The sequence below is a fragment of the Delphinus delphis genome, chromosome 3, assembly GCF_949987515.2.
Source record: "Delphinus delphis chromosome 3, mDelDel1.2, whole genome shotgun sequence".
In the NCBI taxonomy this organism is placed as follows: domain Eukaryota; kingdom Metazoa; phylum Chordata; class Mammalia; order Artiodactyla; family Delphinidae; genus Delphinus; species Delphinus delphis.
The window spans coordinates 171,160,062-171,171,896 of record NC_082685.1 but is presented as its reverse complement, the minus strand read 5'-3'; positions in this window follow the sequence as shown (position 1 = coordinate 171,171,896).

The following is an 11,835-nucleotide window of genomic DNA, read 5'->3' as shown; positions in this document are numbered from 1 at the left end:
CTTCTCTGACTACAAGCAGGAATGGGACCTTCCCCCTGTACCCATCCACCCCATGGGGACATTGGTGAGATAACCTGGGATGGAAGGCCTCGGCTTGAGGGGCACAGTGGGGATGAAGGCATAGCCCTGGTGTCCAGGACAGAAGACCTGGTCTTGAACACCACTAAGCTGCCTGGAGAGCTGACGGTCCTTCTCTGACCCATGGTTTCCTCATCCCCATGACCAACGAGGTGTCACTCCCAAGTGTATGGTGTAGAGAGAACTATGTGCTCCCCATCAAGGGTCTAGTGCCATGACTGGTACAGGATGGGCACAAATGTCATTTCCCACTTTCCTCCAAGAAATACACCCCTTCCTCATTCCACAGGGAGAAAAGCCTCTTTTAAGCTTTGCCTTAAATTGGGACAAAATCATCCTTTGGGATCAATATCATTAAATGTGTCACTAATGATCTCCCTCTTTGTGTTACACACATTATCAAGTCAGGGCAGGGTGGGGCCACCCTGTTCCACTCAGAAGGTGAGGGGGGCCCTCAGAGAGTCCCCCCAGTTCTACCAAAGGTCAAGAGCAGCCTTCTCCCATCAAGCCCCTCTATTTCCTCCACAGAGAGCTTTCTCCAAGGCCATCTTCAAATTTCCCAGATCAATCTCGGGATGAAGACTTGAGATGAACCCTGCAGAATGACCTATTGCAGATCTGGTATGCAGTGGGGAAAGGAATCAGAATGTCAGTCTCTAATTAAAACTCATCAAGGAAAAATTAAATCCCATCCTTTAATGATGCCATTTGTTGTCATGGATACTAAGGGGGAATAGACATACTAATGAAAATGTATGGAGGAAACTTTACACACGCGGTGAAAATAGACTTCGGAAGTCACAACTTGTGCAGTATTTACACCACAACTGACTTAGAAGAGTCCCATTTTATTCTGAATATGGGCACCAGCGATTTTGCTTGGAAACAGGGAATAAATGGTCCAGAATTTATCTTTTGAATTAAACTTGTAGCAAATTAAAAAAAAAATTCTGTAACTGCAATAGAGAAGTGTGCGATGCCACACAACCCAAAACCATGAGGCTTCTATGCTTCGGGGTTTTTTTAAACGTAAGGATTTTCAAAAGTGGTGTTGGGTGCAGGTGAGCCCCAGGAGCACAGCTGTCCTGTGTGTCACCAAGCCCTCGTTTTAAGCGTAAACTCTGAGATGTGCTTTAAATCCTCCAGTTTACTCCAGTGGAAGAGCCTCGGATGTCTTCTTGAAAAATTAAGTTAATTGGATTTGGTGTAAGGTTGGTGTCCTTCCTGCCAGAAACTTTCCCAGGCCTTCCTGGGTGTTGGTGGCCACCAGATTCCCAGGTCACCCTGTTAGCCCAGACTTTAATTAGCTCTGGCGTCCTCTTCACCATGATAAATGCAGAGATGATAAATGGAAATGCAAATGACCGTGAAGTGGCTCAGCCATCAGCGCTGAGCGTCATTAACACCTCCCTGCTGTCGAATCGATCACTGTCATCCTGATGCCTGTGTTCAGCGGGGCTCATGGCTGTCGGCCAGAACGCCTTGAGAGCACCGGCAGGCCAGACTTGGTAGGGTTTTCCTCCCCATATGCTTTTATTCATCTTTTGCTGAATATTTGTTTGGCAACCAGAGTTCCAATATATCTCCAGCTGAGATGATAACTATTTTGGGTCAATAAGCAAATAGCTAATTTAGAGCAAAATAAACACCAATACGAAATTATTCTCCCAGCATCGAGATCTGAAAGAAAGTCAACGAAATGCACCTATCTGGCCTGTTTCAAAACTGAAAGAGCTACTTTGAAGCCGTCTAGAATGTCAGCCTCAAAGAGGAAATGACAATCTACAAACCCAATTTAAAGGATGCTAGATTTTTTTTTTCCAAGATCTTGGAACACAAAGTATTGTTCTGCCCACAGTTATAGAGTTGTTACCTCCAGGAAACTGGTGGATTCATAAGGATGAGACATCTTTTCTTTAACTAGCAACCCAGCAAAATCCCTCTGCAACCCACCTCGCTGACAGCCCTGGCACCTCTCTCGGGACAGCTGAAGAGCACCGCTTGTATTTACGCGGAGTTGGCTTCAACCACAACTTAATGACAGGGCCAGTGTTTTCTTTAGCTTTTTTTTTTAATCGTCAGAAAGACACACTGTTGAAGAGAATCTCAACATAGGAAGGACAGTAATGAACCCTACCCCTGCTCCTTTCCCGTACCCCCCCGACCCCACACTCTCTCACAGCGTTCTAACCACACAAGTTTCCCTCCCTTCCTCCACCCCACCCGACCTTCTCTGCTGAGACCCAGCTTCCAGCTGGCTGGATCATGTGACACCTGCAAAAGGGTGCTCCAGGTCTTCAGGGCCAGTGTCAAGAATTGTGCGATGACCGCGTCTTCAGCCCCATGTTACCTGCAAACCTGACTCCTGCCCAAGCCAAAGTGTGATTGAGTTTTGGCCATGTTGTCCAAGACTGGAGACATCAGCCCCTAGAGAGGGAGGTGCGCCTGAGCACGGGAGCTCAAAGCATGTAGTCTAATGTACCATGGAAAAGCTAATAATGTCCTCCTGCCTTTAGCACAGACTTTCTGTGGAGTAAAGTGAGAAAGTAGACCAAAAACCTCTTGGTTTTCTCTCCAAATCTGCCTCTTATACAGTGTTCCCCATCTTAGAAACAACCATCAACCCGAGTTTCATTATAGAAGCCTGAGACCACAGAACACAGGACATCCCCCTCCAGCATCCATCCACATGTCCTGCAGATACAGACACTAAACACATCCACTTGCCCTTATCTTTCCTGATGCCACCCTAGTCTCACCCTTGGTCTTCCTCTTTCTTGATACCCATTCCCCCTTCAATCCACCCTCCACACGGCAGCCAGGCTGATCTTTGGAAACCACGCGTTTGGTCACAGAATTTCCCTGCATAAAATATTTCCGTTTCCTTCTCATCAAGAAGAACATCTAAACTCCCAGAGATGCTTCCAGAGCCTCCCAGGACATGCCCGCCCCTATGATTCCTCTGTGCTCCCCACCATCCTTCAGTTACTCAAGGCTTCTTTCCCTGCTTCCTCCTCATCTAACCAGTTCTGTGCTGAGATCCTCGTTGACTGTTTACAGTCCTGGAGCCCTCATTCTCCTGCTCCTCTGGTTCACCCCTGCTCAGCGGTGCCCACTTAGCCACACAGTGAAGATAAACCTAGCAGTGTAACCCATCACCACGTAGGAAGTTCTGGACTCTTAATACTCACGTGAACTTAGCAGTTGCTTCATGTCTTGTGTCAGTTTCCTTTTCTGTAACATGAAAATAATAGCGTTAGCCATCCCTCAGGGAGATTATAAGGACTATAGATGAGCTAATATATGTAAAGATGTGTGCATCTTTTGCAGACTAACATGATAGTGTTTAATTTACCTCATTAACTTGATGGTCTCAGAATAAACCTCACTCATTCACAGGAGCTTTCTTAGATCCAGTGATAATTTTATTTTCCAGAGTGGACAGCCCCACTATCTCCTTCTGCAATGGGACCTTACCCCTCTCCCAACATGAGATGAGGGTTTTTGTTTTTTTTTTAACCCCATTGCATGGGGAGTGTCCCATGACCGCTTGACCAACCCAGCTCAGCCTAGGTAACACTGTAACAGCCTGGATATCGCCTTTGCTAGCCTGGCAGCTTCCTCTTGGAATGTTTACTCTTGGGATGTTCCCTCTGGCAATGTCTATGGTATGAGAAGACCCAGCATAGGGAGTGGCCATCCTGCAGGCTCTCATTGACAGCTGAGCACCCAATCCACGGCCAGAATCAACGCAGACGTGTGAGGCCGCCGTCTTGGACACCTGGCCGGGAGTCTTCAGGCGGCTCCAGCCCCAGCAACTTCTGACCTCAGCAAGCCCTGACCGCCTGGCTGAGCCCCAGGAGCCCACAGAACCCGAGTGCTTCAATGGCACTGAAGTCTGAAGACACTAATTTTGGGTTGACTTGTTACATGGCAGCCAGAACAGATGCCCGTGACTTCTGTGTAACAAGTCAACCCAAACTTAGTGGTTGATGAGATGGCCTTCTCCCGTCCCCACTGTCTCCTCCAGCACTGCCCAGTTATGTCCCCTCTAGACTGGAGTCTCCCCGAAGGCAGGGCCAGTTGCTTTGCTCTCAGCACTGGATGTAGCCCAGAGCCTGGCAGGATCTCAGTAAATGTTTGCAGAATAAATGAATGTAAAGATGCTTGGTTCTAGTTTTCTATGACACCACCTCCCCTCCTGACCCGCAGGATGGTATCTGTGAGCCGTGGTATGTAGGAAGCTTGAGGACTGATTCTGGGAGCCTCACCAGCTGCCATCCTCACCAGCCACGCAAGACACAGAGCCTCCACATCCACCAGTGGCTCTGCTCTGTCCCGCGTGTTTAGACCCAGCTTTTCTTGGGAGGAATTTAACCATTATTTCAATTAATTTTAAAAGTTTACATCAGGAATGAATAAAACTTCACTAAGTCACCCTTAAGTGGCAAAGCAACACAATTCAATTTCAGGTTCCATTTTTAAAATTTCAAAACTGTTATTCTGCTAAACAGGTTAATAATTGATAGACATATCAACCAAAAGATACAATGAAGATAAACTGCTCCCTTCCTTTCAAGCATCATCGATAGCCATGAACTATCTTTTAAAGTTACTGCTTTATTAAAATTAACATCTTAACATTGCATTTTAGAGCAACACTTCCTTCCTCAATGGAAAATCATAAAAGCAATTTTATTTAAAGTCTCAATGTAATTTCTCTCTAAAATAAATAAAGGTAAATGGATTTCCATCTGACTCTAGGTTAAATATTTTATTTTGTTAGTATGATGAAAACAGAAAAATAAAAGGAGACAAAATGTTTTGTTACCTTAGTGCCTATAAGACTTTGGCATCCTTTCTAGAGAGCGCTGGCCAATTTCAATAACATCCGGAACATGAGGAAATAAATTAGACATTTTAATTGTGAGATTATAACATACTGATGGAGGAGCTGGGAAGGAGCCAGAACAAATTTTAATGACAAAACAATAATCTAAGCCAGGTAGAAACATTAAGCTCTGTGGGCTTTGGAAAAAAATAACGAAGTAAAATTAGTAACACCTCTGAATTTATGAAGCCAGTAAACTATAGACCACATAAATTGTCAGTGACGTTAACAAATACATTCTAGATAATGCAGGCTGCTTTAAGCAGTAAATCAAAAGCATAATTGGGCAAAATGTCATTGAGCCTTAATAACTGATGTTTCAGGTAACTACAAGACAATTACATCCCTAAGGAAAATTTAGAAATTTCTAAATAGGGAGTCCACGGTGCCCGGTCATGTGTGACCATAAGCGAAGATTCACAGAATGTTAGAATATATTAGTACAGTCACATCCTGTAGATAAGTCAGTCTTGGATGGAAGAATTTTACTTTTTGGATCTTCCAAACAATAGGTCTACTCTCAATGTACTTCCCAGCTTGGTGGTGGGGAGAGCCTGGTGGAAGTTTTGAATCTGTTAGAATCTGATTAGCCCTTGGTTGCCACCTTTCTGAGACGTACGACCACAGGTCTTCAGATCTGACCAAACACAGTCAAGGCAGGTGATCACCTGCCCTCAGTTTTGTTGCTCTACCTGGTTGTATTTTACGCAGGACAGCGCCCACATTTGCAGAAATCATGGCAGAGAGAAGCTAGGTGGTTTGGGGAACTCTCACTTGGCCTACTGATTTTTAAATCAACTTTCTTGAAGTGTGATTTACCTACAATAAAATTCACACATTTGAAGTATACGATTTGATGGGTTTTGATAGACTCCTGAGAAATTACTTCCATCAAAATGTAGAACATTTTAATATCTCCAGGAAGTTGTCTTGTGACTCCTCCCACCAATAGACCCCTCCTCAGGCCAATGTTGGTCTGATTTCTCTCCATTCAGAATCATTTTTCCTGCCATAAAATTTCTCATGAATGGAATTATACAGTATTTACTCCCTTGTGTCTGGGCTGGTTTGCTCAACATCATGGCCGTGAGGTGTACACCTGTGTGTGATCAGTAACTCATTTGTTTTATAGCTGAATATTCTTCCATTGTATGAATACTGCCAGGTGTTTATCCATCCATCTACTGATAGACAAGTGGGCTGTTTCTAGGCTGGGGCTATTCTGAATAAAGCTGCTGTGAACATTCTTGTACACGCTAGATTTATGGACAAAACTTTTCATTTATCTGAAGTAAATAGTTAGGAGTGGGTCATGTACTGAATGTATGTTTAACTTTATAAAGTTAACTTTAAAAAACTTTGCTTTACAAAATGAATGTACTATTTTACATGCCCACAAGTAGAGTATAAGAGTTCCATTTGCTCTGCCCTCTTCAACATTTCACACATTTAATCTTTTAAATTTTAGTGAGATGTGGGATCATTACAAATTTAATATGCTTATACCTGACAAGTAATGATGGAGAGCATCTTTTATACACTGATCAGCATTTATTATCTTCTTTTGAGAAATATTTATGCAAATAGTTTGCCCATTCTTTAATTAGAACGTTTGTACTGTTAAAAGAAGTTTTTTACACAATACAGTATCATTAACTATAGTCCCCAGGACTCATTTGTTTTATAACTAGAATTTTGTACCTTTTGACTCCCTTACCCATTTTTGCCCACCTCCCTCCTACCTCTGGCAGTCACCAATCTATTCTCTGTATCTACAAGTTTGTTTTTTTTGTTTGTTTCTTTAGATTCCACATATAAGATAATATGGTATTTGTCTTTGAGAAATTATTTTTCATTATTGTTTTTGTTTGTATACATATATGTCAGTATGTATGTCTATATATTTCACAAATATATGCATACATATGTATGTGTATGTATACATATATATAGGTACACATATACTTGTGAAATATATGCATATATAGATATATGTATTCATATATGTACCCAGATTTTATCCATGTATAAAAATTCTGGGTACAAGTCTTTTGTCATATGTATGCGTTGTAACTCTTTTCTCCCAGGCTTTGGCTTGCTTCTTCATGCTCTTGGCATTGTGTTTTGAGGAGCATAAATAACATTTTTAAGCTGATGGAGTCCAGTTTATCATTCCGTCTGATGTTGGTACAAGCACATGAGCTTTCTTATGTTTGTTTTTACTTTCAGTAAAAGCTATCATTTTACTTTCAGTATTTATCTCTATACGTAAAACACACTTCTTACAGATAAAATTTAGTTGGGTCTGGCCGGCCTAAAATCTCTGCCTTATAATGTACATGTTTAGTTCACTTAGATTTAATGTACTTATATTACATTTGGGTAAAGTCTACCATTTTACTATCATTTCATTTCTCATGTATCCATCCTGCTTTTTGTTCTTTTGTTATTCTATTGCTATTTTGTTTGGGTTAAAAGTTTTAGTTTTCTTTTTATTTCATCTATTACCTTCTGACTTACAACTCTTTATTATTGTTTTTTAGTGTTTACTCAAAGGCTATTTAGATTCAATATTGTACATCTTCACACTCCCGACTTCTCACTTTATGCCTAATGTTTTCCACTACATGCATCAAACTTGTTACATTTTTGAGGTGGGAAGTGGATTGTCCCCAGGTGAGACCTGGATCATGGGGCTTACCTGCTCCTCTTGCCTGGCTTCTTGTACATGGACTGAAAACCACTGCCTCCTGTATTTTGTCAAGTTTTATGGCTGGTCATGGTGGAGAGATTGCTCTAATATCAATTACTCAATTGTGGCTCAATGTTAAAATCTAATCTAATAATTTTCTTGTGACAAATGAACCTTTGGAATAAACATAAATGTTTTGTGAGTTTCAGGAAGTAACAGGTTTGTATTATCTAATCTAAGGCTGCGACAAGAGGAAATTAAGTAAAAATTTAATGATTAGCTGGTTAATTTATTCCTGGTAGATAACTGATTCAGGTCATTATGTTCTTAGAGTTAAATTGCTTGGCTTGATAAAATCGAGTTGACTCTTCTTGACTGAATAACAAGATGTTTACTGAATCTCCACTTTACTTACTGTCAAGTAGACACAGTTTGAGATATAATCTCTGTATGAGAAAATAATTACAGTTTCAACATTATTTTCTCCTCTTATTTCATTAATATATTATCAGTCCCACATTTATATGTGTTGTTAGGCAAATTATTTTTGTTGGTTTAAGAACCTCTTGGTAAGGAGCTTGGAGGTTGCCAATCCAACCTAACAACAATTAAAACGCTGAACAGACTGAACAATCACAAATCCTTCTTGGATCTTTATAGATCCATGTTATGAGAGATGAGGACACAGGAGAAAATGCTACCTGAAAGGTTGGCAAGACAGACACATGAAACAGAGTCATGGCTTTACTGGAGGAGACTCACAAGACCGTCCCAGGAACAAATGACGAGGCAGGAAAACCTGGACTGTAATTGAAGAATTGCTGGGGGTTTGGTATGGACAATTCTGAGAGCTAAAATGTCCAAAGGGACCCAATCACAGGGGGATCTTCACAATATTGTGGGAATTACCAGGAGCCCCACAGCAAGTGTTGGAGGAAAGTGCCCTCATGCTTCCAGCAGGGGAAGTGGAAAAGGAGCCAGAGCCCTCCATTTCCCTTAGCAAGACCTGACGAAGAGAAACCAGTCAACCTGAGCCTCACCTGCTGGAGGAGGACCAGAGCCTCATGATGTCCGTGAAGAGAAATGCTCCCCTCCAGCCACCTTTAGCTTTCCAAGTGAAAGAAGGGAAACATCCATATACAACCCACTCCAGCCATCCTGTCTGATCTAAGGAGGGAGAAAAACTGAGCAATGTGTGTGGAACTCACAGACCAGAGGTGCAAGTTCACTACAGCACTAGGACCTAATCAGAGGACCAGAGAACTTTCCCCTCCACCCACTCTTTCCACCACATTAGAAACACAGCAGTTCCTTTCATCCAGTACATGAAGTCTATCAAGAAAAAATATTACAAGACACACTAAAGGGCAAAAAAACACAATATGAAGAGATGGAGCATCAGAACCAGGGATGCTCAACATGACAAGGATGTTGGAATGATCAGCCTGAGGATTTAAAACAACTACGACTAATATTTTGAGGGCTCCACTGGATAAAGTAGACAGCAGGAAAGAATAGATGGGCAACAGAAGCAGAAAGATGGAAGTACAAAGAAAGAATCAACAAGAAATACTAGAGATCAAAAACTCCATAACAGAAATGAAGAACACCTTTGAGGGACTTCTTAGTAGACTGGACATGGTGGAAGAAAGGCTCTCTGTACTTGAAGATAAATCAATAGAAACATCAAAAACTGGAAAACAGGGAGTTCCCTGATAACCTGGTGGTTAGGATTCTGGGCTTTCACTGCTGTGGCCTGGGTTCAATCCCTGGTCATAGAACTGAGATCCTGCAAGCTTCCAGCACAGCCAAAAAAATATGAAAACAAAAACTGAAAAACAAAGAGAAGAAACAAAATAGAGCAGAATATCCAAGAACAGCAAGACATCTACAAAAGATATAACATACCTGTAATGGAAATATCAGAAAGAGAAAAAAGAAAGAACCACCCCCCCCCCCAAAAAAAGAAGAAACAATAATGACTGAGAATGTCCTCAAATTAATGTCATTCACCAAACCACATATACAGGCAGCTTAGAGAACACTAATGATAAATGATAAAAAAAAAAAATGTACACCTCTGCATATCATCTCCAAACTACAGAAAATTGAAGTTTAAAAAAAAAATGCTGAAAGCTACCAGAAGAAAAAGTTTATTGCTTATAGAAGAACAATGATAAGAATTTCATCCAAATTCTTCTCTGCTTATAAACAAGAAGAGAGGGCAGTGAAATGTTTTAAATGATCAGAGAAAAACAACAACAACCCAGAAATCTGTACCTGCAAAATTATCCTTCAAAAGTGAAGAAAAAATAAGACTTTCTCAAACAAACAAAAATTAAGGAAACTTGTTGCCAGTAGACCTGTCTTGCAAGAAATGTTGAGGGAAGTTTTTTAGAGAAAGAGAGGGTGGCATAGGTGAGAAACTCATATCTACATAAAGAAAGGGAGCACTGAAGAAGGAATAAGTGAAGATAAAATAAAAACTTTTATTTTTTACTCTTAGTTGATCTAACAGATAACTGTTTGTTTAAAATAATAGTAACAATGTACCTGATTGTTTATGTTTATATATATATCTTATGTATATATATTTATACATATATATGTACACTTATAAGTATATACATATGCTTACATATGCTCATATATAAAGTATAAGTAAGTAAAATGTAACTTATATATACTTATATATAAGTAAAATGAATGATGACATTGATACAAGATATTAGAGGGAGCAATTAAGATCTTTTTTTTTTTGTTTTAAGGTACTTGTATTGCTTATGAACTGGTATAATATATTTGAAATGAGAAAGTGGAATTGGATTAGTTGTAAATATACACTACAAACTCTAAAATCACTAAAAAAATTAAAGTCACTTTTTTAGTCATTTTTTTAGTCACAATCACTAAAAAATAAAGAAGTATAACTGACATGTTAAGAAAGGAGAGAAAATGGAATCATATAAAGTACTCAAAACCACAAAAAGTAGAAAAAGTATGGAAGACAAAAATAGGAATAAAAACAAGAGCAACAAAACAGTAAAGAATATATTAATAATCCAATTATATCAATAATCACTTTGTGCATCAATGACTAAAGGCACCCAATTAAATGACAGAGATTATCAGAGTGGATAAAAAAACAAGACTCAAGTATGTTTTGTCTACATGAAACCCACTTTGATTATAAAGACACAAAGGCATACCTTGTTTTATTGTGCTTATTTTATTGTGCTTCACAGATCTTGTGTTTTTCACAAATAGAAGGCTTTGTTACAAGCCTGCATGGAATAAGTCTATGGGTATCATTTTTTCAACAGCATTTGTTCATTCATGCCTCTGTCACATTTTGGTTATTCTTTCAATATTTCAAACTCTTCACTATGATTATAAGTGTTATGGTGATCCATGATCAGTGATCTTTGATGTTACTGCTGTAATTGTTTTGGGGCACCAAGAATCGTGCTCGTATAAGATGGCAAACATAGTTGATAAATGTGGTGTGTGTCTTCACTGCTCCCCATGCTCTCTCCCTCTCCTCAGGCCTCCCTATTCCGAGACACAAGAATACTGAAATTAGGCCAATTAATAACCCTACAATGGCTTCTAAGTGGTCAAGTGAAAGGAAGAGTCGCACATCTCTCACTTTAAATCAAAAGCTAGAAATGATTAAGCTGAGTGAGGAAGGCCTGTTGAAAGCTGAGATAAGCTGAAAGCTGGGCCTCTTGTGCCAAACAGTTAGCCAACCTCTGAAGGCAAAGGAAAGTTCTGGAAGGAAATTAAAAGTGATACTTCAGTGAACACATGAATGGTAGGAAAGCAATATAGCCTTACTGCTGATATGGAAAGTCTGAGTGGTCTGGAGAGAAGATCAAGCCAACCACAACATTCCCTTAAGCCAAAGACTAATCAGAGCAAAGCCCTAACTCTTTAATCCTGTGAAGGCTGAGGGCAGTGAGGAAGCTGCAGAAGGAAAGTTTGAAGCTGCAGAGTCTGGTTCATGAGGTTGAAGGAAAGAAGCCGTCTCTATAACACAGTAGCACAAGATGAAGCTGCAAGTGCTGGTGTAGGAGCTGCAGCAAGTTCTCCAGAAGATCTAGTTGAGATAACTCATGAAGGTGGCTGTACTAAACAACAGATTTTCAATGCAGACAAAACATCCCTCCATTAG